Source organism: Canis lupus, chromosome 29, assembly GCF_011100685.1.
Source record: "Canis lupus familiaris isolate Mischka breed German Shepherd chromosome 29, alternate assembly UU_Cfam_GSD_1.0, whole genome shotgun sequence".
Classification (NCBI taxonomy): Eukaryota; Metazoa; Chordata; class Mammalia; order Carnivora; family Canidae; genus Canis; species Canis lupus.
In genome coordinates, this window is record NC_049250.1 from 22,912,444 (window position 1) to 22,938,771 (window position 26,328).

Sequence of the window (26,328 nt, forward strand, 5' to 3'; positions counted from 1 at the left end):
AGGCCAACATTACCCTAATATCAAAACCAAAGACGTTATAAGAAAAGAAAACCAGTATCTCTCATGAATGTAGATGCAAAGTCCTCAACAATATATTAGCATATTTAATTAAGTACAAAAAGTTACACACCTTGATTAAATAGAAATTTTCCCAGGTATGCAAGACTGTTAACATTCAAAATCAATTAATGTAATCCATCATATCAATAGACTAAAAAAGAAAAATCATAGGATCATATCAATAAATACTGAAAAAACATTTGACAAAACCCAGCACCCATTCATTATAAAAACTCACAGTAAACTAGGAATAGAGGAGAACTTCCTCAACTTGATAAAAATTACCCATTAAAAACCCATAGCTAATAATATACTTAATGGTGAGAAATAAGAATCTTTCCTACTAAGATTAGGAATCAGGCAAGGATGTCTCTCTCATCATTGCTTTTTAACCTCATATAGGAAGTCCTACTAATATATAAGATAAGAAGTATATAGTTTGGGAAGGAAGAAGCAAGACTGTCTTTGGTCACAGATGAAATGATCATCTATACAGAAAATCCAAAATAATTGTTAAAACTCCTGGAACTAATAAGTGATTATAGCAAGGTTGTATGATATGAAGTTAATATGCAAAAATCAATTGCCTGTATACTAGCAAAGAACAAGTGGAGTTTGAAATTAAAAACATTATGATTTATATTAGCACACCCCCAAGGAAATAATTAGGTATAAATCTAATGAAATATAAGACCTATGTGAAAGAAACTACAACACTGATGAAAGATGTCAAATAAATAATAAATGGATAGTTCATGTTCATGGATAGGAAAACTCAATATTGTCAAGATGTCAGTTCTTCTCAATTTGATTTATAGATTCAGTACAATATCAATCAGAATCCCAGGCTAATTCTAAAGTCTATATGGAGAGGCAAAATATTCAGAATAGCCTTCTCACTATTAAATGAGAACAAAATCAGAGAACTGATACTACTCAACTTTAAGACTTACTATAAAGCTACAGTAATCAAAACAACATAGTATCAGCAAAATAATAGATAAATGGAACAGGATAAAGAGCCCAGAAATAGACCCACATGAATATAGTCAACAAATCTTTGACAAAGGAGAAAAGCAATACAGTGGAGTATTGTATTTATCAAATGGTCCTGGAGATAGGCATCCATATAGAAAAAAGAATCTACGGTGCTTGGGTGGCTCAGTTGATTAGGCATCTGCCTTCGGCTCAGGTCATGATCTCAGGATCCTGGGATCAAGCCCTACACTGAGGCTTCCTGCTCAGCAGGGAATCTACTTCTTCTACCTCTGCCTGCCTCTCTGCCTACCATTGGCTATGCAATGACATTTTAGAGATAAGACCAAAGTCATGATCTATGATATAAATAACTGATAAGTTGGATTTCCTTAAAATTTAAAATTCCTGTCTGCAAAAGATAATTTTCAGGAGAATGGTAAGACAAACCACAAGCTGGGAGCAAATTTTTGCAAAAGACACGTCTGATAAACACTTATCCCAAGTATACAAAAAATTCAACAATAAGAAAAAACAACTTGGATTAAAAAAAAATGGCAGAAGACCTGATCTAATCAAAGAAGATATACAGATGGCAAGTAAGTATATGAAAAGATGTTCAATATCACATGTCATTAGAGAACTACAAATTAAAACAGTGGATGAATGGATAAGCTGTGGTACATCCAGACACTGAAATATTATTCAGCTCTAAAGGGAAATGATCTGTGAAGTCATGAAAAAACCTAGAGGAAAAAACAAACAAACAAAAAACCTAGAGGAAACAAGCACATATTACTAAGTGGAAGAAGCCAATCTGAAAAGGCTAGATATTGTATGGTTCCAACCACATGACATTCTGGAAAAGGTAAAACTATAGAGACAGTTAAAAGATCAGTGGTTGCCAAGGGTTAAGAGGAGGGAAGGATGAATGCATAGAGCACAGAAGCTTGTGCTAGGGTAATGAAACTATTGTGTATGATACTACAATGGGGAATACATATCCTTATACATTTGTCTAACATCCAAAGGATATCTAACACCAAGAAGGAAATCTAATATAAATTATTGACTTTGTGTGATACTTCTGTGTCAATATAAGTTCACTGATTGTGATAAACGTACGGTTATGGTGCAGATGTCACTAGTGGGAAAGGTGTACATGTGTGAGGACAGGGGTGTTTAGGAACTGTGTAATTTCCACTCAGTTTTGCTGTGAACTCAAAACTTCTCTAAAAAAGAAAATGTATTAATTTTTTAAAATACCAGTTTTACTCAAGTTAATATATAAATTTAATATGATTTTAATAAAAATAACAATCGTATCCCCTGGAACTAGGTAACTTGATCCTAACGTGCATACATGAGAAAATAGACACTCAGGAATAGCTACACAAAGAGAAGATAATAATGTTGGATTAGCCTTACCCTACACTATAAACCCTCTTAAATTAAAAGTCCATGGTACTGACATATGAATAGATAAACTGGTATAACAGAATAGAAAATCCAGAAAGAGAACAAAATATGTGTGGAAATTTAATATGTGGAAAATTTGGCATCTCAATCCACCAGAAAAGTGATAGGCATTTTTTTAAAGATTATTTATTTATTCACGAGAGATCGACAGAGAGAGAGAGAGAAGCAGAGGGAGAAGCAGGCTCCATGCAGGGAGCCTGACGTGGGACTCGATCCCGAGTCTCCAGGATCAGGTCCTGGGCCAAAGGCGGCACTAAACCACTGAGCCACCCGGGCTGCCCGTGATAGGCATTTTAATAAACGGTACTGAGATAACTAGATAGCCATTTGAAAAAACATAAAATTTGCTCTATGCCTCACAATATATATCATAATAATTTCCAAATGAATCAAAGATCTAAATGTAAAAAATGAAACCACATAGGGAGAAAATATGGCAATACATGTATCCCAGATGAAAGGATAATCTCCCTACTATCTAAATAAATCTTAAAAGATAAAAGGGGAAAAAAAAGACCAAACTCCTGACTGGCAAATGGTCAAAAAACAGGAACAGACAGCTTTCAGAAAAAAAAAAAAAAAAGAGAAAGGATCTTAAAAGCTTGAGAAAGTTTTCACCTTTACCCATAAGAACGGAAGCACAAAATTGCCCTGAGACCATTTCTCAGCTCCCAGATTGGTAGAAATTAAAATGGTGTAAACCTGTGAGAAAACACGCACGTTTATATATCATTGTTGGGAATGCAAAATGGTACTACCTCTCTGGAGAGAAATTTGGCAATGTCTAACAAAAGTAAACACGCATCTACCTTTGTCCCAGCATTTCTGCTTCAGAGAATTTACACTGAAGATTTACCCCTCTGCAAATACAATACAAAATTTCTACAAGGTTATTTTAAGTGGCATTATTTGTACTACAAAATTATTGGAACAATGTAAGAGTCTATTGATAGTAGACCACCAGTTCATAAACTATGGTTCAGTTACAAAATGGAATACTGTGCAACTATAAAAAGAATGAGAGGGATCCCTGGGTGGCACAGCGGTTTGGCGCCTGCCTTTGGCCCGGGGCGCGATCCTGGAGACCCGGGATCGAATCCCACGTCAGGCTCCCGGTGTATGGAGCCTGCTTCTCCCTCTGCCTGTGTCTCTGCCTCTCTCGCTCTCTCTGTGTGTGACTATCATAAATAAATAAAAATTAAAAAAAAAAAAGAATGAGAAAGAGCTCTGTGAATGTATATGAAATGATTAAATGAAAAAAAAAGCAAGGCATGCAAGAAGCAGCATGCTATCTTTTGCGTATAAAAAAGGGGGGGGGGACAAGCACACACAAACATGCATACATTTTCTAGCTCTACCCAATGAAAGGACATAGAATTAATGATAATCCAGTAACTATTCCTCACTAAAAGGAAAGACTTATTAGCAAATGGCTGATTCCAGGTTGGGGCAGGGAAAGCTCAAGGCTAGCCCAAAACTATATCATTGTGCCAGAAAGTGTTGATAGAATGATGAGGACATGTGAAAAGGATTCAGTACCCATCTTGAAAGAATTCCCACTGGTTATATTGGATATTTTGGTTATTAAAAAGAATAGTTATGGTAATGAATTATAAAATACTGATTTAGAAAAAAAAATCACGAATTATAGCAATACTCCAAAAGCAAAGAGAATCAGTAAGCCTCTTACAAAAGAATGCCAGCTAATAAATGAGGAAGTAATGATAGAGTTAGAAAACCACCATTTCGTAACTGCCCATGTAATAACTGATTAAGACAAAGGTCTTCCTTTGGTATTAAGACACTAATACCATTAGGTAAAATGTTGAGGAACAGGATAATCACGAACTACCGATCTCCAAAGTACTTATAAATTTCAAAGGGTAATGCATATTCTTTGTTAATCAGAGATACTGATACTACATGAATTGAACTTAGTATCATGAGTGAAGAGACAAACTGATATTAAAGGCCTCCTACTGGGGTTTCATGGTAGTATATGGCATTACCCATTTAGTATTCTTTGACTAAAGTTTTAGCCTGAATCTAATCATGAAGGAATAGTCAGTCAAATCCAGACTGTGAGACATTCTGTAACACAATTGGCCAGGGCTCTTAAAAAATGTCAGTTTAAAAAAATAAAAATGTCATCATGAAAAAAGGAAAAAAAAAAAAAGAAGAGGATTGTGCTAGAATTAAAGAAGACCAAAAAGATAGGGTGCCTGGCTGGCTCAGTTAGTAGAGCATGTGACTCTTGATCTCAGGGTCGTGAGTTTGAGGTTTGCATTAAATGTAGAGTTTACTTAAAATTACTTAAATAATAAGAGTAAAAAGACAAAACAATTAAGGACAATAAGTAACCTTCAGTAAATGCTAGATTTAAAAACAGTTATGGCAATTAGGGAAATTTTAATGTTACTATATCAAAGTTATTTTTCGGTACTCACTGTATTGTGGTTATATAGGAGAATATCCTAGTCTTTAGGGCAAGCGTGTTATAGTATTTATGGGTGAAAGTGTCAGGATTTCTGCAACTTTCAAATGGTCAGTCAAAATTACAGATTTTATACACACATGTATGTGTATGTATTCTACATAATGAAAGAGCTATAGCTATATAGGGAAATGTATAGATGATTTTCATATCTAATTTCAAGTATCATCTCATCCTGTAGTACCCAGTTATTTAATCCAGCTCTAAGTGTTGCTGTAACGGTGTTTTGTAGATGTGGTGAACATCTACAACCCAGTTGACTTTACGTAGAAGATATTACCCTTGATAATCTGGGCAGGACTCATCTAATCAAAAACTTTTGAGAGCAAAAACTAAGGCTTCCCTGAAGAAGAAATCTTGCCTCAAGGCTGCAGCATGAATTTCTGCTTGAGTGTCTAGCCTGCCAATCTGCCCTATGGATTTCAGACTTGCCGGCCCCCATATTGCATGAGCCATTTCTTAAAACCAACTTCTTACATATATATGAAGAGATAAAGCTTATGTGGCCAATGTTAACGATGGATAAATCTAGATGGTCCTTTCCTTTGTGGTACTTATAGGGTATAGAGGGAGAAAACCTGATTAAACAAATCCATAAATAATTACACATTACCAATTGCTAGGAAGGAAATAAAGAGACAGGTATTAAAAGTAATAATAATAGTTAGCCATAGGGTGGTACCTCTTTGAGACAGGGTGGCCAGAGGAGGAAACTGTGATTGATAATCAAGTTGAGACATGAGGCCCGAAAAGGAGGAAGCCATATGAAGAGCCAAAGAGCAAGAATCCTCTACATGGGCAATACAGCCAGCCTAGATAGAATTGAGTCCTGGCAATGTGAATATGCATCATAACGTAAATGCTATGAAGCGCTTCCCCCTCTTGTTTCTGGTAGAATTATCGAGTTTCCACAGCAGTATGGAAGATGTTTCATCGGTCAGAAACTATTTGCCTATCCAATTATATCCTGCTGGAAACAATTTTCTTATAGTCTCTTCAAATTTCCTGTCAGGTAGATGCTAAATTATATGAAATAGCATTTACTGTTGCTATTGAGTGTCTGCCTTTGTCTGCTCAGGTCATAATCCTGGGGTTCTGGGATCGAGTCCCACATCGGGCTCCCTGCAGGGAGCCTGCTTCTCCCTCTGTCTATGTCTCTGCCTCTCTCTCTCTCTCTGTGTTTCTCATGAATAAGTAAGTAAGATCTTTAAAAATAAAGAAAATGATCGAGTCAACCCTATCTTTTCCTCTACACCACACAGGTATCTCTAGATTCCAGGGTTCAACGTAAACTCAGCAAATATTTACAACTCTGCTATGCACAAGGCCCAATACAAGATTTATGGGGATTAAAAATATTGCCCAGTGTTCCATAATCTGTAAGGGAAACAGACAAATGTAATTATAGAATTATATAGACATGTATAGTTACTATGATCTAAGGCTAGTTGTGGTATGTGCTGAAGTAGACATATAAATAAAAGCAAATGAGAGAACAGAGATTGGGAAGGGGATGATTTGAAATAGGTCTTAAAGGAATGGTAGAGCTGTGGGAAAAGAAGGGAAAGCAGAAGCACCTTTTAAAAAATTAATTTATTTTTCTAATTCCAAATAATTCATATACAGGGTTATATTAGTTTCAGGTGTACAATATAGTGATTCAACATTCTACACATTACTCAGTGCTCATCATGAGTGTACTCTTAATTTCCTTCACCTATTTCACTCATCCTCCATCCCCACCCTGTCAGTCACCATATATAGAGATAATTAAGAGTCTGGTCTTTTTGTTTGTCTCTTTTTTCTTGTTTGTTTGGTTTCTTAAATTCCTCAAATGAGTGAAATCATATGGTATTTGTCTTTCTCTGACTGACTTATTTTATTTAGCATTGTGCCCTCTAGATGCATCCACGTCGTGGCAAATGCAAGATTTCATTTTTTTGGATGAGTAATATTGCATTATATATATATGCATTATATATGTATTGCATTATATATATATAATTTTCTTTATTCCTCTATTAATGGACACCTGAGTTTCTTCCATATCTTGGCTGTTGTAAATAATACTGCAATAAACACAGGGGTATATAAGAATAAGAATCTTTTTCATGAAGTCCAGAGTTGGAATGTTTGTAAGTGATGATTAGGATGGCACGGCTGTTGGTGAAGGAGGGTAGGGATATAGGTTAGATGTTGTAACACATACCATTTTGATTATGAAGCAGGACAGAATGTGAGTAGTGGACTGCAGGTGGGAAAGAAAAAGGAAAATAAGGGGCAGGGGCTATAAGTAAGGCCTGGCTCTGGGGCTAGCTCTCCTAGTAGTGATCTGTTGACACAACAGATGGACACATGAACCCAGGACTGAGATCAATACCCACGGAGCTTGCTTTACGCAGTGGACATTGTGGCTGGGATCTCTAGCCAACAATGGAGATGCATTACAGTTTCAAGAAGTGGTTTTTTTTTTTTTTTTTAGGTTTTATTTATTTATTCATGAGAGACAGAGAGAGAGAGGCAGAGACCCAGACCGAGGGAGAAGCAGGCTCCCTGCAGGGAGCTCAATGTGGGACTCAATCCCTGGACCCAGGATCATACCCCAAGCCAAAGGCAGATGCTCAACCGCTGACCCACCCAGGTATCCCATCAAGAAGTGTTTGAAACAGATCCTACTTGGTGGTTTGAGTTTCCATGGAAATATTTTAGTCTCATTAAGAACATTTGGCAATATTTAGGCGTGGTCTTTGGGCCCCAGTCAAGCAGGAAGTCCAGGTTTACACCATACTTGGTAAAGGAATTGAATTAGAATCAGGACCTTGTGACAGATGTAAAGTTAGACCAATAAAGCATGGAGTCAGAGATTAAGAGACAAGCTGTAATTCCATAAATATATCCCAGACTCACTAGCTATTAATCTGAGAGCAGCAAAATTCATTCTATTCACCAGGCAATAATGGAGATGAAGTTTCTAAAATATATTATTTAACCAGAATTGGACAAGGACTCAGCATGACTCAGCTAGAGAGCTAAGGATTCTTGGGCCAGCTGCTGGTGGGATGCAATGTTAAAAATATAGGTTGGATTCAGAATGTTGTTGGCCTTAAAAACTATTTACTTCATATGTATGTGGAGTAATATCACAATATTTTTCAGAATCATCCAGAAATGACAGAAAGTGGCTTCATTTTTCATTAGTCCATAATAATAGAAGAAAGAGTCCAGAAACAGACCCACACATACACTATAACTTGATTTACAACAAAGGCAACTGTGCAGTACAGCAGGGGAAGGAATCGCCTTTTCAGTCAATGACACTGGATCAATTAGACATTAATGTGGAAAAAAAGAAATCTTGACCTCTGCCTAATACCATAAATATCAATTTTAGATAGACTATAATTCTAAATGTGAAAGAGAAAAGAAGAGAATAGCTTCAGGGCCTTGGGGTAAGCAAAAATCTCTTAACACAGTACTAACCATAACCATAACACTAACCATAAGGAAAAAATAATTTTGATTATATCAAAAATTAAGAACTTTTGTTCATAGGAACCCAACATTAAGATAGTGATAGGCAAACCACAGACTGATAAAAGATATTTTCTTTTCCACCTTTTTTTTAGATTTTATTTTATTTTATTTTACTTTTTAAATTAAAGTAGGCTCCATGTCCCACATGGGGATTGAAGTCACGACCCTGAAATCAAAAGTAGCATGTTCATACCAACTGAGCTGGTCAGGTGTCCCTGAAGATATTTTCAATACATGTAGCAATACATATAGCAAGATGCATATCTATAATATATAAAGAAGCCTCATAAGTAAATAAGAGACAGGCAACTCAAAAGAAACTGTGCAAGAGAGGCACTTCACAAAAGAGAATATTTAACTAAATATCTAAATAAGTACAATACCACAATACCACTTCCTCTAGAATGGCTAAAATGAAATGTCATTACTAAGTGTTGGTTGGTAAGGGTGTGGAGTAGCTAAAACTTTCATACACTGCTGAGGAAAGCGTAAATTGGTATAACCACTTTGAGATTCCTGGTGGAAGAGAAAGAGGAAATGTGGGGCAGGGGCTGTAGGAAAGGCCTGGCTCTGGGGCTGGCTCTCCTAGTAGTGATTAGTTGACACAACTTCCAGGAGGACACATGACCTGAGACTGGCATCAATACCCGTGGAGCTTGCTTTATTATTATTATTATTTTAGATTTTATTAATTTATTCATGAGACAGAGAGAGAGGCAGAGACACAGGCAGAGGGAGAAGCAGGCTCCATGCAGGGAGCCCGATGTGGAACTAGATCCTGGGCCAAAGGCAGACGCTTAACCACTGAGCCACTCAGGCATCCCTCATGGAGTTTGCTTGAGAGAGTGGACACCATGGTTGGGATCTCTAGGCAAAAATTCACAAGTGTAGCCAACAAGTGTAGCCAGCAAAGGAGGTGCATTTCAAGAAGTGTTTGAAACAGATCCTACTTGGTAGTTTGAGTTTCCATGGAAACATTTTAGTCTCATTAAGAACATTTGGCAATATTTAGGCATGGTGTTTGGGCCCCAGTCAAGCAGGAAGTCCAGCTTTACACCATACTTGGTAAGTAAATTGAACTAGAATCAGAATTTATAAAGCCAAACATATGCATTTCCTGTGCACTTACAATTTTACTTCTGGATATTTATATTTACATAAAATGCATATATATGAGCATCAAAAGCCATGCAGAAGAAATGTTCATAGCAGCATTATTTGTAAGAGCTCAAAACTGGAAACAACCCAAATGTCCAACAACAGTAGAATGGATAAATGAACTTACATAGTTCTGTATGTCAATTATAGCAATAAAACTGAAAAAAAAATGAACTACCCTTTTCCTGGAGAGGTGCAACTCAATGTCTTCTCAATTATTGAGTTTAAAAACAAATCTGAGGTATCTAAGTGATACCTGTTTCTACTCCAGTTCTCTTGTGATCCTCTTAAGGACTAATTATAAAGTTAAACCTCCACAAGAGCTAAATGAAACAGTGGGCAGAAAAGGAGGTGGTGGAAAAAAGGGATTGTACTTAACACATGTAGATATACACAGGACATAGCAGGAAAGAATATGTAGATAGAGGTTGTAATTGTCATTTTTACAACTGGTTGTAAGGTTAAAACAGGTTTTTATGATTTTTCTCTTCCACTGTGTTTCTTTTGCCTCCAGTCAGTAAACCTTCTGGCTGGAATTCTTTACTCAGTGGGGTGACCTAAACTTTTATTCTTGGAGGATCTGAGCTCCTGGTGATCTTGTCTCCATGGAGTTGCAGTAATCTTTCATTAACATTGATGCTGGATCTAGGGAATCTCCAGGGATCAATTTATATTCATAAGTTGAAGCAATGATGCATGAGGCAAGAATTAGCTCTCCCCCAGAGTATATTTCTTAGTTATAAAAAGAGTCCCTGCTTCTTTACTTTGAGAACATGGTGGCAGATTTAGCTATCAAGAAAGGTTATGAGAGATTAAAAATGACCTCTGTTTAATGTTTTGGGTTCCTACTCTTTTCTTAATATCTTAAATTTTACATAGTAGACATGTAACCACCAGTGGCCAACTCAAATAATATTTTATTCTTAATTAATTAATTTATTTATTAGTTTTTTTAGAGGGAGAGAGCACATGAGCAGAAGGAGAGGGTGGAGGGCAGAGGGAGAGAGATGAGAGGACATAGGGACTTGATCTCACGACCCTGAAATCATCACCTGAGCCAAAATCAAGAGTTGCAGTCTTAACTGACTGAGAGTTGGAGTCTTAACCAACTGAGCCACCCAGGTGCTCCTCAACTGACATTTTAATTCAGTGATTTATTGAATCAATCTTCCAATTTGTTTTTTACAATGATCAAAAGGCCTGTGGCTGGAAAACAGAATACTAGAATTCTAGAATTCTAACTGTGCCTTGAAATGAAACAGATTTGAGTTTGTCCTCTTTTTATTTTTTTAAGATTTTATTTATTTATTCATGAGAGACAGAGAGAGAGAGAGTGGCAGAGACACAGGCAGAGGGAGAAGCAGGCTCCACGCAGGGAGCCCGACATAGGACCAGGCCCTGAGCCAAAGGCAGACGCTCAGTCGCTGAGCCACCCAGGTGTCCAAGGCTGTCCTCTTTTTCTCAAGCTATTTATTACTATTAAGAGTGATCATTCCACTTCTCAAACTATATTTTCACACTATTAATTCTTCATATCTTTCATCTGGTTCTTTGATAGGTGCTTTGCAAGCATCCAAAGCTCTGTCCTCAATGGGCAAGAAATAACTTGAGTGGGTATTTAACCCTCCTGAGCTATTGACTTTCAGATTACCATTCATAAATACTATGGAATTGCCACTACTTTTGGCCCTACCTGGCCAAGGTAATAAGAAAAAAATATATATCAGATTCCCCTATTTTCCTGAGAGTTTGTTACCCTTAACCTACCTGTAACATCAATTTCTGTAACTCATAGTTTTCAACTGAAGCCTGGGTAGAAACAAAAGGCAATTATTGGAAGGATGTGGAAGGTTCCTTGGTCATGTCCCAGTGCATGGGTAGTCAGGAAGCAGGAAAGAAGTCTCTTTTTGGCTCTGTAGTAGGATGTTGGGGCCCCACCTTCATTTGTATTTAGATAATGAGTTTTTTCAAAATCCAGGATGGGAACTTCTATGATATACAGCTAAAACAAAAATAAACAAACAGGACATCCCACAAAAATGTCCCCTGCAGTTTCAATTTCTTTCTTCTAAATTTCATAATTTTTCAGTTGACATTTTGAGGATTTCTCTGTTAAACATCATATTGCCTGCAAAACGATATTTTTTTCCCAATATTTATACCTAATTTAAAAAAAGTACTGGGATGAGTACTGGGTGTTGTGCTATATGTTGGCAAATTGAATTAAATTAAAAAGTTACCAAGAAATACTAGTATATTGTTAGTATTATGTTGGTTCTCATTTTTCTTTTAGAGATGTAATTGACATAAAACACTATAGTAGTTTCAGGTGTACATGACTTGATATTTGTATATATTGCAAAATGATCACCACAATAAGTCTAGTTAACATCTGTCACCATACCTAGATAGAAAAAAAAGTGTCTTTCTTATGATGATAACTTTTAAAATTGACTTTCAGCAACTTTAAAATATGCAACATAGTTTTATTAACTATAGTCACCATGCTGTACATTACATCCCCATGACTTATTTAATCTGGAAATTTCACCTTTTGATCCCTTTTACCCATTTCACACACACACACACCCCCATGCCACCCCCACCTTTGGCAATCACCAATCCACTTGTTCTCTGTATCTATGAGCTTAATTTGTGTTTTGGTTTTTAGGTTCCACATATAAGTCAGATTATATGGTACTCATCTTCCTCTTTCTGACTTATTACACTTAGCATGATGTTTTCAAGGTCCATTGTGTTGTTGCAAATGGCAGGATTTCATTCTTTTGTATGGCTGAATAGTATGCCACATTCTGTGTGTGCATATATTACATATATATGACATTCTTTCGTTCACTGATGAATACTTAGTTTCCATATTTTAGCTGTTGTAAATAATGCTGCAATGAACATGGGCAAGGTGAGGAATGACATATATCTTTTTACGTTAGTTCTTTTGTTTTCTTCAGGTAAATACCCAGAAGTGTGGTTGCTGGATCATAGGGTAGTTTTATTTTTAATTTGGTGAGGAAACTCCATACTGTTTTCCATAGTGGCCACACCAATTTACATTCCTACCAACAATGCACAAGATTTCCTTTTTCTCCAAATCTTCACTAGCACTTGTTATTTTCTCTTCATTTTTAATCCAAATGCCTCCGATGAATATTTTTTGTTAAGTGTAGTAACTTTGGGTTGGTATTGTTTTAAAATAATGTATGAAATATTCTCTTCCTAGTGTCTTAGTTTAAAATCAGGAGTGCAAACAATTTTTTACCAAATGATTTTTAAATATCTATTGAAATGATCCTACCTTTTTTCCTTTAGTAAATTTTTTTTTTCTTGCCTTCAACCACCTTTGCTTTCTTAGACTAAACGTCATTTATGGTATTTTTTGACCATAGTCTGGATTTGATTTGCTAGTATTTAATTTAGAATTGTTGCCTCTAGATGCCTGTGGAAGGGGCCTTTGTGGATCACTTTCTTTTCTTTCTTTCTTTCTTTCTTTCTTTCTTTTTTTTTTTGAGGAGGAGGTGTTGTCAGAGTTTGATTTCAAGGTAATACTAGTTTTGTAAGAGTGGCTTGGAAATTTGCCATCTTTTTCTATATGCTAGAATAATTTTCTAAGGGATTCATGTTTCTTGAATATTAAAAAATGAAAACACTTAACTATAAAAAGAACCTAGTCTTATGACTCTTTGGGAGAAATACTTTGACAACTACTTCCTTTTCTTCCATGGTTCATTGGTCTATTTAGGTTTCACCTTGGTTTAATTTTCATAATTTACATTTTCCTACTAAGTCAATCACAATTCAAAAATTTATTAGAATCATGTATATAATAATCTAATATAATTTTGAAACTTTTCTCCATTTTTGTGTGTAACCTTTCTCAAAACAAATGTTGGGCATTGTTTTTTCATTTTATCTGTGCATTTTTGCTCTCCCACTTTTCTCTTGATATGTCCCATAAATTTGTCTATTCTGAATCATCTCATATTTATAAATGTCCTTATAATCTACTAATTCCTATTTTCTAACTGTTTCTAGTTTTGTTAATTCTTTTATCCTACTTTCCTTGGCATTTTTTTTCAAATATTTTAATTTGTTTTCTCATTCTTTCATATCCAATAAAGGCTAATAATTTGCTTAAGATGGATAGATGCACCTCAAAAAATTTTACTCTTTCTTTAAAGAATATCTTGTAATCATTACTTTTTTTCTCCTTCAGCTAGTTATTTTTTTATTTTTATTTTTTAAATATTTTATTTATTCATGGGAGACACAGATAGAGAACAAGAGAGGCAGAGACACAGGCAGAGGGAGAAGCAGACTCCATGCAGGGAGCCCGATGTGGGACTTGATCCTGGGACTCCAGGATCATGCCCTGGGCCAAAAGCAGGCACTAAACCCGCTGAGCCACTCAGGGATCCCCAGCTAGTTATTTTGTTTATTTATTTATTTATTTATTTTTTATTTTTTTTCCAGCTAGTTATTTTGATGTTTAAAATTTCATTAGGCATTTTTGAGTATATATCTAGGAGTGTAAATATGGAGTCATTAACATTTTTTTTTACCATTTTTAAAATTTAAGTATAGTTGACACAAAATGTTACATTAGATTCAGGTCTACAACTTAGTGACTTGACAAGTTTATACATTATGCTGTGTTCACCACAAGTATAGCTACAATCTGTCCCATTATATCACTATTACAATATCATTGACTATATTCCTTAGGCTGTATTTTTTATTCCTATAACTTATTCATTCCATAAGTAGAGGCCTGTATCTCCCTCTGCTCTTTACTCATTTTGCCCAACCTCCCACCTGCCTCCCCTCTGGCAACCATCAGATCTCTGTATTTACAATTCTTATTTGTTTGTTCCTTTTTTTTTTTTAAAGATTTCATTTATGACTGGAGTCATATGGCGTTTCTCTTTCTTATTTCCCTTAGCATAATACCCTTTAGGTCCATCTATATTGTTTCAAATGACACAATCTCAATCTTTTTTTAAGTACTGAGTAATACTCCATTGTGAGTGAGAGAGTGTGTGTGTGTGTACTACATTTTCCTTATCTATTGATGGACACTTAGATTGCTTTCATGTCTTGGCTATTGTAAATAATGCTGCAATAAACGTAGGGGTACCTATATCTTTTTGAGTTAGTGTTTTTGTTTTCCCTGGGTAAATAACCAATAGTGGAATTATTGGATCATGTGGTATTTCTATTTTATTTTTTTTAGAGATTTACTTATTTATTTTGGGGGTGAAAGGGCAGAGGCAGAGGAATAGAAAATCCCAAGCAGACTCCACACTAAGTACAGAGACTGATGTGAGGCTCCATCTGACAATCCTGAGATTGCAAATTGAGCCAAAACCAAGAGTTGGTCACCCAACCGAGTGTGCCAAGGAGGCGCCCCTGGTATTTCTATTTTTAATTTTTTGAGGAAACTCCATAGTGTTTCCCACAGTGGCCGTACCAATTTATATTCCCACCAACAATGCACGAGGTTTCTTTTTCTCCATATCCTCCCCAACACTTGTTTCTTGTCTTCTTGATTTTAGTTATTACAACAGGTGTGAAGTGGTATCTTATTGTGGTTTTTATTTGCATTTCCCTGATGATTAGTGGTGTTGAGCATCTTTTCATGTGTCTGTTGGCCATCTGTATGTCTTCTTTGGAGCAATGTCTATTCGGGCCCCCTGATTAGTTTTTAGTTGGATTGTTTGCTTGTTTTGTTGTTGTTTGGCCTGTTTATAATTGTATAAATTCTTTTTTAAAATTTTTTTTTATTAATGATAGTCACACACAGAGAGAGAAAGGCAGAGACACAGGCAGAGGGAGAAGCAGGCTCCATGCACCGGGAGCCCGACGTGGGATTCGATCCCGGGTCTCCGGGATTGCGCCCTGGGCCAAAGGCAGGCGCTAAACCGCTGCACCACCCAGGGATCCCATAATTGTATAAATTCTTAAAAAAAAAAAAAGATTTATTTATTTATTTATCCATCTATTTCTTTTTTTTTTTTTTTTAAGATTTTATTTATTTATTCATGAGAGTCACAGAGAGAGAGAGAGAGAGAGAAGCAGAGCGAGAAGCAGGCTCCATGCACCGGGAGCCCGACGTGGGATTCGATCCCGGGTCTCCAGGATCGCGCCCTGGGCCAAAGGCAGGTGCCAAACCGCTGCGCCACCCAGGGATCCCCCCTATCTATCTATTTCTGAGAGAAACAGAGTGAGTGAGCAGGGGTAGGAGCAGAGGGAGAGGGACAGCACATTCCATGCTGAGCACAGAGCCCAATGCAGGGCTTGACCCCGTGACCCTGAGACCATGACCTAAGTTATAATCAAGAATTGTACGCTTAACTGACAGCCACCCAGGCATCCCCAAAATTATATATATTTTGGATATTAATCCCTTATCAGAAATGTCATTTGCAAATATCTTCTCCCATTCTGTACATTGGCTTTTAGTTTTGTTGATTTCCTTTGCTGTTCACCAGATTTGTATTTTGATATTGTCCCAATAGTTTATTTTTCTTTCCTTTCCCTTGCCTTATGAGACATATCTAGAAAAATGTTGCTATGGGTGATGTCAGAGAAATTACTGCCTGTGTTCTCTTCTAGGATTTTTATGTTTTGAGGTCTCACGTTTAGATTTTTTTTAAAGATTTATTTATTTATTCATGAGAGACACAGACTGAGAGACAGAGGCAGAGACAGAGGCAGAGGGAGAAGCAGGCTCCATGCAGGGAGCCCAGTGTGGGATTTGATTCCAAATCCCGGGAAGATCACCTGAGGGGAAGGCAGGCGCCCAACCATTGAATCACTCAAGCGTCCCTCACATTTAGATCTTTAAACCATTTTGAGCTTATTTTTGTATATGTTGTTAGAAAGTAGTCCATTTTTATTCTTTTACATGTAGCTGTCCAGTTTTTCCAGCACAGTTTATTGAAAAGATTCTCTCTTCCTTATGGTCTATTCTTGCCTCCTTTGTCACAGACTGATCACATAAATATAGGTTTATTTCTGGGGCTTCTATTCTGTTCTATTGATCTATGTGTCTATTTTTGTGCCAATACCAAATTGTTTTGAATACCGCAGCTTTAAAGTATATCCTAAAATCTGGAATTGTGATACCTCCAGCTTTGTTCTTTTTTCTCAGAATTGCTTTGGCTATTTGGGGATTTCTGTGGTTCAGTACACATTTTAGTATTGTTTGTTCTAGTTTTGTGGAAAATGCTGTTGGTATCTTGATAGGGATTGCACTGAATCTGTAGATTGCATTAGGAGGGTAACATGGACACTTTGACAGTATTTATTCTTCTAATCCATGAACCTGGAATATATTTCCAATTTTTTGTGTCATCATCAGTTTCTTTCATTAGTGTTTTATAGTTTTCAGCGTACAAGTCTTTCACCTCTTTGGTTATGTTTATTCTTAAGTATTTTATTTTTTTGTGCAATATGTAAATTGTATTGTTTTTTAAATTTCTCTTTCTGCAAACGCATTGTTAGCATATGAAAACGCTACCAATTTCTGGGTATTAGTTTTGTATCCTGCCACTTTATTGAATGTTTATAACTTCTACGGTTTTTTTTTTTTTTTTTTGGTAGACTCTAGGATTTTCTATGGTTAGTATATCTGCAAACAGTGACAGTTTAACCTCTTCTTTACCATTATGGATGTCTCTTACTTCTTTTTCTTGTCTGGTTACTATGACTAGGACTTCTAATACTATGTTGAATAAAAGTGGTGAAAATAGACATCCTTTATTTTTCATGACCTTAAAGGGAAAGCTCTCAACTTTTCCCCATTGAGTATAATGTTCACTGTGGGGTTTTCATATATGGCCTTTATTATGTTAAGGTATGTTCCTTCTAACTTCATTTTGTTGAGTTTTTATCATGAATGGATGTTGAATCTTATTAAATGTTTTTTTTTTGCATTTATTGAGATGATCATAAGATTTTTATCCCTCATTTTGTTGATGCGGTATATGACATTGATTTGCAACCATCTTTGCATCCCAGGAATAAGTGGGAATAAGTCCCACTGATCATGATGAATGATCCTTTTAATGTATTATTACATGTAGTTTGCTGATATTTTGTTGAGGAATTTTGCATGTATGTTCATCAAACATATTGGCCTATAGTTTTCTTTTTTTGTGTGTCTTTGTCTGGTTTTGTTATCAGGTCTCATAGAATGTATTTGGAAGCTGTCTTTCCTCTTCTGTTTTGGAATAGTTTGAGGAGAATAGGTATTAACTTTTCTTTAAATGTCTGGTAGAATTCATTTGTGAAACTGTGTGATCCTGGACTTCTTTTTTAAAAAAGATTTTATTATTTATTTATTATTCATTCATTCATTCATTCATCCATTCATTCCATTCAAGACACACACAGAGAGAGGCAGAGACATAGGCAGAGGGAGAAGCAGCCTCCCCATGGGGAGCCCCATGCGCGACTTAATTCTGGGACCACGGGATCATGCTCTGACACAAAGGCTGATGCTCAACCACTGAGCCACACAGGCATGTTTTGAATCAAAACCAAAAACCAAAGTTTTTTGATTACCAATTCAATTTCATTACTTGTATTTGTTGTAAAGTTTTTCTGTTTCTTCCTGGTTCAGTTTTGGAAGATTGTATGTTTCTAGGAATTAAACCATTTCTTTTTTTTTTTTCTTGTATATTTTTTTATTGGGGAATTTATCCGTTTCTTCAAATTTTTCATAGTATTCTCTTACAATCCTTTATATTTTTGTGGTGTTAGTTGTTACTTCACTCTCATTTCTGATTTTATATACTTAAATCCTTTCCCTTTTTTCTTGATGTGTCTGGCTAAGGCCTAGTCAATTTTGTTTATCTTTTTCTATTTTATCTTTATTTTTCTATTGTTTTTTAGTTTCTATGTTATTTATGTTCTGAATTTTGTTATTTCCTTTCTTCTACTTACCTTGAGTTTATTATTTTTCTGGTTCCTTTAGGCACAAGATTAGATTGAATTTTTTTCTTTTTCTTCTTTTAAAGATATTAATTTTGAGGGCAGCCCGGGTGGCTCAGCGGTTTGGCGCCGCCTTCAGCCCAGGGCGTGATCCCGGGAGACCCGGAATCGAGTCTTACGTCGGGTTCCCTGCATGGAGCCTGCTTGTGTCTCTCATGAATAGATACTAATTTTAAGTATTCTCTTTACCCAATACTGGGCTGCACACCTGGAAACCCACACCCAGCCCTCAGGTGCGCAGGAGCCCAGCAGCAGAGATGTCCCTGCTGCAGGCGATTATGCAAAATGGCAAATGATTGCTTTCGTTTTCTTTTCAAAAATTGTATTTATTTCTTATGAAAGACAGAGAGAGAGAGAGAGAGAAAGAGAGAGAGGCAGAGGGAGAAGCAGGCTCCACACAGGGAGCCTGACACGGGACTCGATCCAGGGACTCCAGGATCACACCCTGGGCCTAAGGTGGGTGCTAAACCGCTGAGCCACCCAGGGATCCCCCAAGACAACCCGTTGGGATAGAGCTGTCTCCTGGAGAGCTCTGGGGAAATGAGGGGTTGGGTGGGAACCTCAGGCCCTTGTCCGGGATGGGGCCCGGAGCAGCTGCTTCTGCTTGCCCTGCAGACTTTGGCGGGGCCCAGGCAGGCCGAGGTCCCCAAGCTGGCCGGAGTTGGGCCCGGTTCCGGGTGGTCGCTGCGGCCTGCCCGGGCCAGGGCCCTTGGGCGGGCCAGGCGTGACTTGCAGGGAGGGGAAAGAGACCCTCGACCCGGGAGGGACTCGGATGACTGTGCCAGCTCGTCTTGCTCACGCTGAGAAAGCTGGCGGTTGAGCGCCATGGCCTCAGCTGCGAAGAGTGTCAGTGCATCGTGCTGCTATTTCTCTGGAGCACTTGTGGCGGGGCAGTCCTCTTTCTGGAGCTTGGCCCTGCACCCACGGATGCTGCACGACTTGGGCAGCACCCAGTCTCCGCTTGGCATCTCGAGCCAGGAGCTTGGAGATGAGGTCTTTGGCTTCGCCCAGTCCTTGTCAGGAAACTCATGCTTGCCTTCCCGGATGCCCTCAAAAAGCTCGTTCTGGCACATCCTGCAGGCTCCTCCCTGGTCCCAGCCACAGACGGTCCCACAGTGACCTACAAAGGGGGGGGTTAGCCGGTCAGCATGAAGTCGAGGACCACACCCAGGCTCCACAGGTCACAGCGCTTGTCGTAAAAAGGGGCCTCATCCCTGAAGACCTCCACCACCTCCTGGGCCACGTCCTCTGCAGAGCCACATGGAGTGGTCAGCTCCGGTGTGGTTATGGGGGTACAGTGGGGGTTTCACCCCACTGCCCAAGTCAAAGTCACAGATTTTCACTGGAGACTCACACAATATATTTTCTGGCTTCAGATCGCGGTGAGCGATGCCTCTGGTGTGCAGGAAGTCAAGGGCAGCGGCCACATCGCGCACCACTCGGCTGGCTTCTGGCTTCTGGCTCCTTGAAGCGTTTCTGCTTCTGGAGGTGGGCCAGGATGGAGCCTCCTTGCAATTTCTCAAAGACCAAGTAAAACCTTGTGTCATCTTCAAAGAACTCAATCAGCTCCAAAATGTTCTTGTTTCCTTGACACTGATAGAGCGTCTCCACTTCTCTACATACCCTACTCCGACTGTGCCCTGCTTGGTTTTCGATGATTTTGACAGCATACTCTGTTCTGCAGGCTCACGGCCCTTGAACGTTGCCATAGGCTCCCTCTCCGAGCAGTTCAGAGGTCAGCTTGTGTGTGTCTTCAAGCTTCCCTGGTAAGGAGACAGTGGCCCGGGCCTTTCGCTGCTTTTTCTTCTTGTCACCCTCTGCAATGGGAAGGGGTTCACTGCGGCCCATCTCTTGTCCAGCTTCTGAGAACTAAATCTTCTGTAAACTGAAATGAAATAATGAAATAATGCTCCTGCCAGAGGGCTGCCGTCTTCCAGCTACAGGAAGTCTTTCAATAGTCTCTGGAGGTGGCAGGCATTCTTCACTTCCCCACCGGCTTTTGCTTCATCTGGCATGAAAATCTCAGCGGCCGCACCGGTCCCGTGCACCCACACCCCTGAGGTCAATAGTTGCATGCTCCACCGACAGAGCCAGCTAGGTTTCTTGTTTCTTGAGGCAGATCTATGTTGTAGCTTCCTTCTTAGAACTGCTTTCACTGTATCCCAGAGATTTTGGACCATTTAAAAAAAAGATTTTATTTATTTATTCATGAGAGACAGAGAGAGAGAGGCAGAGACACAGGCAGAGGGAGAAGCAGGCTCCATGCAGGGAGCCGGATATAGGACTCGATCTCGGGTCTCCAGGATCGGGCCCTAGGCTGAAGGCGGTGCTGAACTGCTGAATGGGCTGCCCGGACCATTTTGTTTTTATTGTCATTTGTGTCCATGTATTTTTGTACTTCTTTGATTGCCTCATTGACCCATTATTGATTGTTTAGTATGACTTTTAGTCTCCACATGTTTTATTTCCCAATGTTTTTCTTGTGAATTATTTCTAGTTTCATGCTGCTGTGGTTGGAAAAGAAGTCTGGTATGGTTCAATCTTCTTAAATTTATTTAATCTTGTTTTATGGCCTAATATGTGATCTATTCTGAGGAATGTTCCATGTGCACTTGAAAAGAATGTGTATTCTGTTGTTTTTGGATCTAATGTTCTCTATATATCTATTATGTACATCTGATCTAATGTGTGATTTAAAGATGTTTCCTTTTTTATTTTTCTGTCTGGATGATCTATCCATCCACTGATATTAGTGGAGTAGTAAACTCCCCTACTATTTTTGTACTAGCATCAATTTCTCTCTTTATGTTTATGAATATTTGCTTTTGTATCTGCCTCTCTCTGTGTCTCTCATGAATAAATGAATAAAATCTTAAAAAAAAACATTTCTTGTAAGGTTAGTTTAATAGTGATAAACCCCTTTATCTTTCATTTTTCTGGGAAACTTTATCTCTCCTTCAAATCTGAATGACAGCCTTATTGAGTATTCTTGGTTATTGTTTTTTTTCTTCCGTACTTTGAATATATCATGCCACTCCCTTAAGGCTTCAGTTTCTGCTGAAAAATCAGCTGGTAATCTTGTAAATTTTCCCTTGTTGGTAACTTTTTTCTTGCTTGCTTTTTTTTTTTTTTAAAGATTTTATTTATTCATGAGAGACAGACAGAGACAGGCAGAGACACAGGCAGAGGGAGAAGCAGGCTCCACGCAGGAAGCCCCATGCGGAACTTGATCCCGGGACCTCAGGATCACACCCTGGGCCAAAGGGAGGCGCTCAACCACTGAGCCACCCAGGTGTCCCACCTTAAAAGAAATGTTAAAGGGACTTCTTTAAGTGGAAAAGAAGTGGCCATAATTAGACATAAGAAAAATATTAAAGATTAAAATATGGTGTGCCTGAGTGGCTGAGTTGTTTGAGCTTCTGCCTTAAAAAAAAAAAAAAAAAGATTTTATTTATTTATTTATTCATGAGAAACACAGAAAGAGGTAGAGACATAGGCAGAGGGAGAAGCAGGCTCCCTGCGGGGAGCCCGATGTGGGACTCAATCTCCAGACTGGGATTATGCCCTGAGACAAGGCAGCCGCTCAACCTCTGAGCCACCCAGGTGTCCCATCTTTCTTGCTTTTAAGATTCCTTTTATTTCTTTCTGCTTTTAGATTCTCAATCTTTCTTTAACCATTGACATTTTAATTATGTGCCATGGTGTGGACCTCCTTAGGTTTATCTTGTTTGGAACTTTCTGTGCTTCTTGGACTTAGATGTCTATTTCCTATCCTAGGTTAGGGAAATTTTCAGTTATTTTTTCAAAATTTTCTACACCTCTTTCTTCTTCTGGAACCTCTATAATGCAAATGTTTGTTCACTGGATGCTGTCCAAGAGATCTCTTAATCTATTCTCATTTTTTCTTTTTGCTGTTTAGTTTGTCTTCTATTATCCTTTTAGATCCTGGTATATTCTTCTGGATCCTTTAATCTAGTGTTGATTCCCTCTAGTGTTTTTTACTTCAACTAGTTATTGTATTCTTCAACTATGATTGTTCTTTTTAATATTTTTTATCTCTTTATTGAACGTCTCACTGAGGTCAATTCTTTTCTCCAACTCAGTATCTTTGTGATCATTACTTTAAATTCCTTATTGGCCTTTGCTTGTGTTTCACTTAGTTATTTTTCTTAGTTTCTTGTTCTTTCTTTTGGAACATAGTTCTAGCGTCCGTTTTGCTTGACTTTGTTTCTATGACTTAGATGAAATGGCTACATCTAAAATCGAAGTAGTGATCTTGTGTATGGTGTTCCCTTATGCAGATTATGTGTGCTTAGTGACTTCTGCTGGCTAGCTGACTATGCTAGTTATTCTTTTGAACTGTGACAGGTCTCCATTTCTCTAGATGTTCTTTGTTGTTCAGTAGCTGTTCAGTCAGTCCTCAGTTCTTCCTCAGGAGCAATTGTTCTGTTAATACATGTAATTTGGTATGTTTATGGAGGAGGGGAGTTCAGAGTCTTCTACATTGCCACCTTGAACTGGAACCTCTCCGTTTAATTTTTTAAATCTCAAACTGTTTTTTCTTTTTTTTTAAAAAAAGATTTTACTTATTCATGAGACACACAGAGAGAAGGCAGAGATATAGGAAGAGGGAGAAGCAGGCTCCCCGCAGGGAGCCAGTGTGGGACTCCAGGATCATACCCTGAGCTGAAGGCAGACACTCAACCACTGAGCCACCCAGGCATCCCAGCCAAAATGTTTTCTATAGCATCAGTTCCATTTTACACTCACACCTGGAATTTATCTTTCAATTTTTACACATCTAGGCCAACATTTATTATTGTTCCTTTAAAAAATATTATACCTATCACAGTGGATGTGAAGCAAGTATCTTACTGTGGTTTAGTATTTCCATGATGACTTGAGCAGGTTTGTATGACTTGTCATTTGTGTATCTTCTTTGGAAAAGTGTTTATTCATAGACTATTATTTTTCATGGGAGAACATCATGGATCATTGGGGACGCCAAGGTGGCTCAGCTGGTTTAGCATCTGCCTTCAGCTCAGGTCATGATCCCAGGGTTCCTGGGATCGACCCGCGACATCAGGGTTCCTGCTCAGTGGGGAGCCTGCTTCTCCCTCTCCCTCTGTTGCTTTCTCACTTTCTAATAAATAAATAAAATCTTTAAAAAAAAGCTCATTAACAATGATCTTGAACCTAGCTTTCCTGTCTTCCCATTCATTACTCTTCCCTGCAAGAGGTAGACCAATGATGTGCAGATATCTCCAGTTAAGCTCAGACTAATCTTTTATTTCAACATTCATATATTGGTAGTTAAAACAAAATTTAAGGTTGCAATGGAATATGACTAAGACATTACCTTTACACACCAGTGCACTTAACTCTTTTTTAAAAAATATTTTTTGAAAGATTTTATTTATTTATTCTATTATTTATTCTGTGAGAGACACAGAGAGGCAGAGACACAGGCAGAGAGAAGCAGGCTCCATGCAGGGAGCCCGACATGGGACTCGATCCCAGGTCTCCAGGATCATGCCCTGTGCCAAAGGCATGTGCTAAACCTCTGAGCCACCCAGGGATCCCTGACTCATTTTTTGAATGTCTGCTGTGCTGGGCACTAAGAAAGGTAACAGATAATCCTACCTAAAAAAAAAAAAAAAGTTCTTCCCCCTTCATTCTTGCTGTCTTACCTAGTTTTTAGAAGATGCACATAAGGCAAAAATTGCTACTAGGAAAAGAATGGTAACAGTTGCATTAAAAAAATAAATCATGTAAACTGTAGTTTCATTAGTGTCACAAGCTTCTGACCTATTATAACTTCAGTATAGCCATTTCATTACTCAGTGTAACTTCCTGGACTCAATTCTTTAGGAAAAGGTTTTCATCAGAGTACCTTTAGTGTTTAAGGATGGTGGTACCTTATCAGATAAAGCCTATTCTTGCCCAGAACAAGAAAGTCATCTTTCAATGTGATGTTGAAAACAAAACCAAAATGCTGGAAACAAAATGCTTAAACACTGTCTATTTTAAGCAAAGTAACAGAGATGTGTTGCATTGTTAGGCAGCAATTTCATAAAACCCATTTGAATTACAACTTTGATGCTGCTATGTTCTTATATTTAGCTTTGTGACCTGAATGCCATGCTACCTGAACCAGATTACTGGCTACGTGAGAAAGCTACTCTAATTCTTCTAGTTATATACCTTCTTCCTCTACCAGCCTGGCCACTTAGCTCTATTCAATAGGTCTAGATAAAAACCATTGGACTGTTACATAACACTTAAAGAAAAGCATCTCCCACTAATGAGGCTATTCAAAAGAACATTTATTATAAGCTCTAAAGTCCAGAAACATTTTGAGCAACAACAGCCCTAAGTGAAGGATAATGTTCATTTGGATAGAAATATTAGGTATTTCTTAAGCACTTACTATTTCGTAGGCACACTTCATGCATTACCTATCTTAATTCCACCATTTCAATATTCTGTATATTGTTTACTTCAATACTCTAACATGACTTCCTTTACTGTATGTAGCATTCATAGGTCATCTCTAGAATCTAAGCACTAGGTTTGTTCTAATTTGAACTACAATCTGAATCTAGTATCTTACCATAAATTAGCTTGTGACTTTTTGGACTATAAATTTTATCTTGGATCTTCATCAAAGTAAAAACCAAACAGCAAACGGCAAATACTGTTTGATCTAAACGATGGCAGTAAGAAACTAAAGAAACATGCGTTTCCAAAAGTGGCTGAATAAAAATTACAGAAAGACAAATTGTCTTTATTAGTCTGAAGAAAATGTACTTTCTGATTCAAAATTATACTTGAGATAGATTCACAGAAATGACACTACACTGACTCAAAAGTAAAATATATTTGATAATTTTGCATCAAAACTTAACATGCTTTATAGCTAAAATCCTAGTATTACCAAAAACAAAAACAAAAACCCCTAACAGTGCATCTACCATCAGTTGATATGCATAGACAGAATTAATCACAAGCCTTACAAGTACAGGATATAAAAAGCTGATTAAAAGGTTTTAGACAATTTTGGTCGAATATAAAGTCATGAAATTTGAATTTTTCTTATTCTAAGCTATCATTATGTACATGCTTCTCTAATAATGAAGCAATGGATCTTATCACAAATAAAGGTCTTAACATATAAACTTTTATCTAGGTAAATATTACAAAAATTTTTATATTAAAAATGACTAAGCATCTAGTAATACAGAGAGGAAAAAGATCTAATTCTGATATTCTTGGGTCCTATATGAGAGTACTAACACAAAACTTCTAGAACAATTTGATGAGTAAGACAAGTTTTATCTCAAAGCAACTTTTAAAATTTCCCAATGTTTTAAAAGACTTGGGGGAATGGAGGGACCAACTAAGGGAATGTAGAGGAAGGAAACAATATTCCAACAGGGCATTGAAAAAAAAAAGGCTTGCTTTCAGTTAGAAATACATGAAGTAAGTAAATTACATATGTATCTGTTTCAGTTTAAGTTACTACCTTAGAGTATGAATGAAAAATGAATTTTGGGTTGGTCTTGCATTATATGATACTGGTATGAAAATAGCCAATATTCCCTTTATATTAATAA

At 37.5% G+C, this 26,328-nt stretch overlaps 1 pseudogene; it reads right to left on the reverse strand.

Moving 5' to 3' along the window:
- Window positions 1–8,950: 8,950 nt before the first annotated feature.
- On the reverse strand, window positions 8,951–20,702 carry LOC100688671 (annotated as a pseudogene).
- Window positions 20,703–26,328: the final 5,626 nt, after the last annotated feature.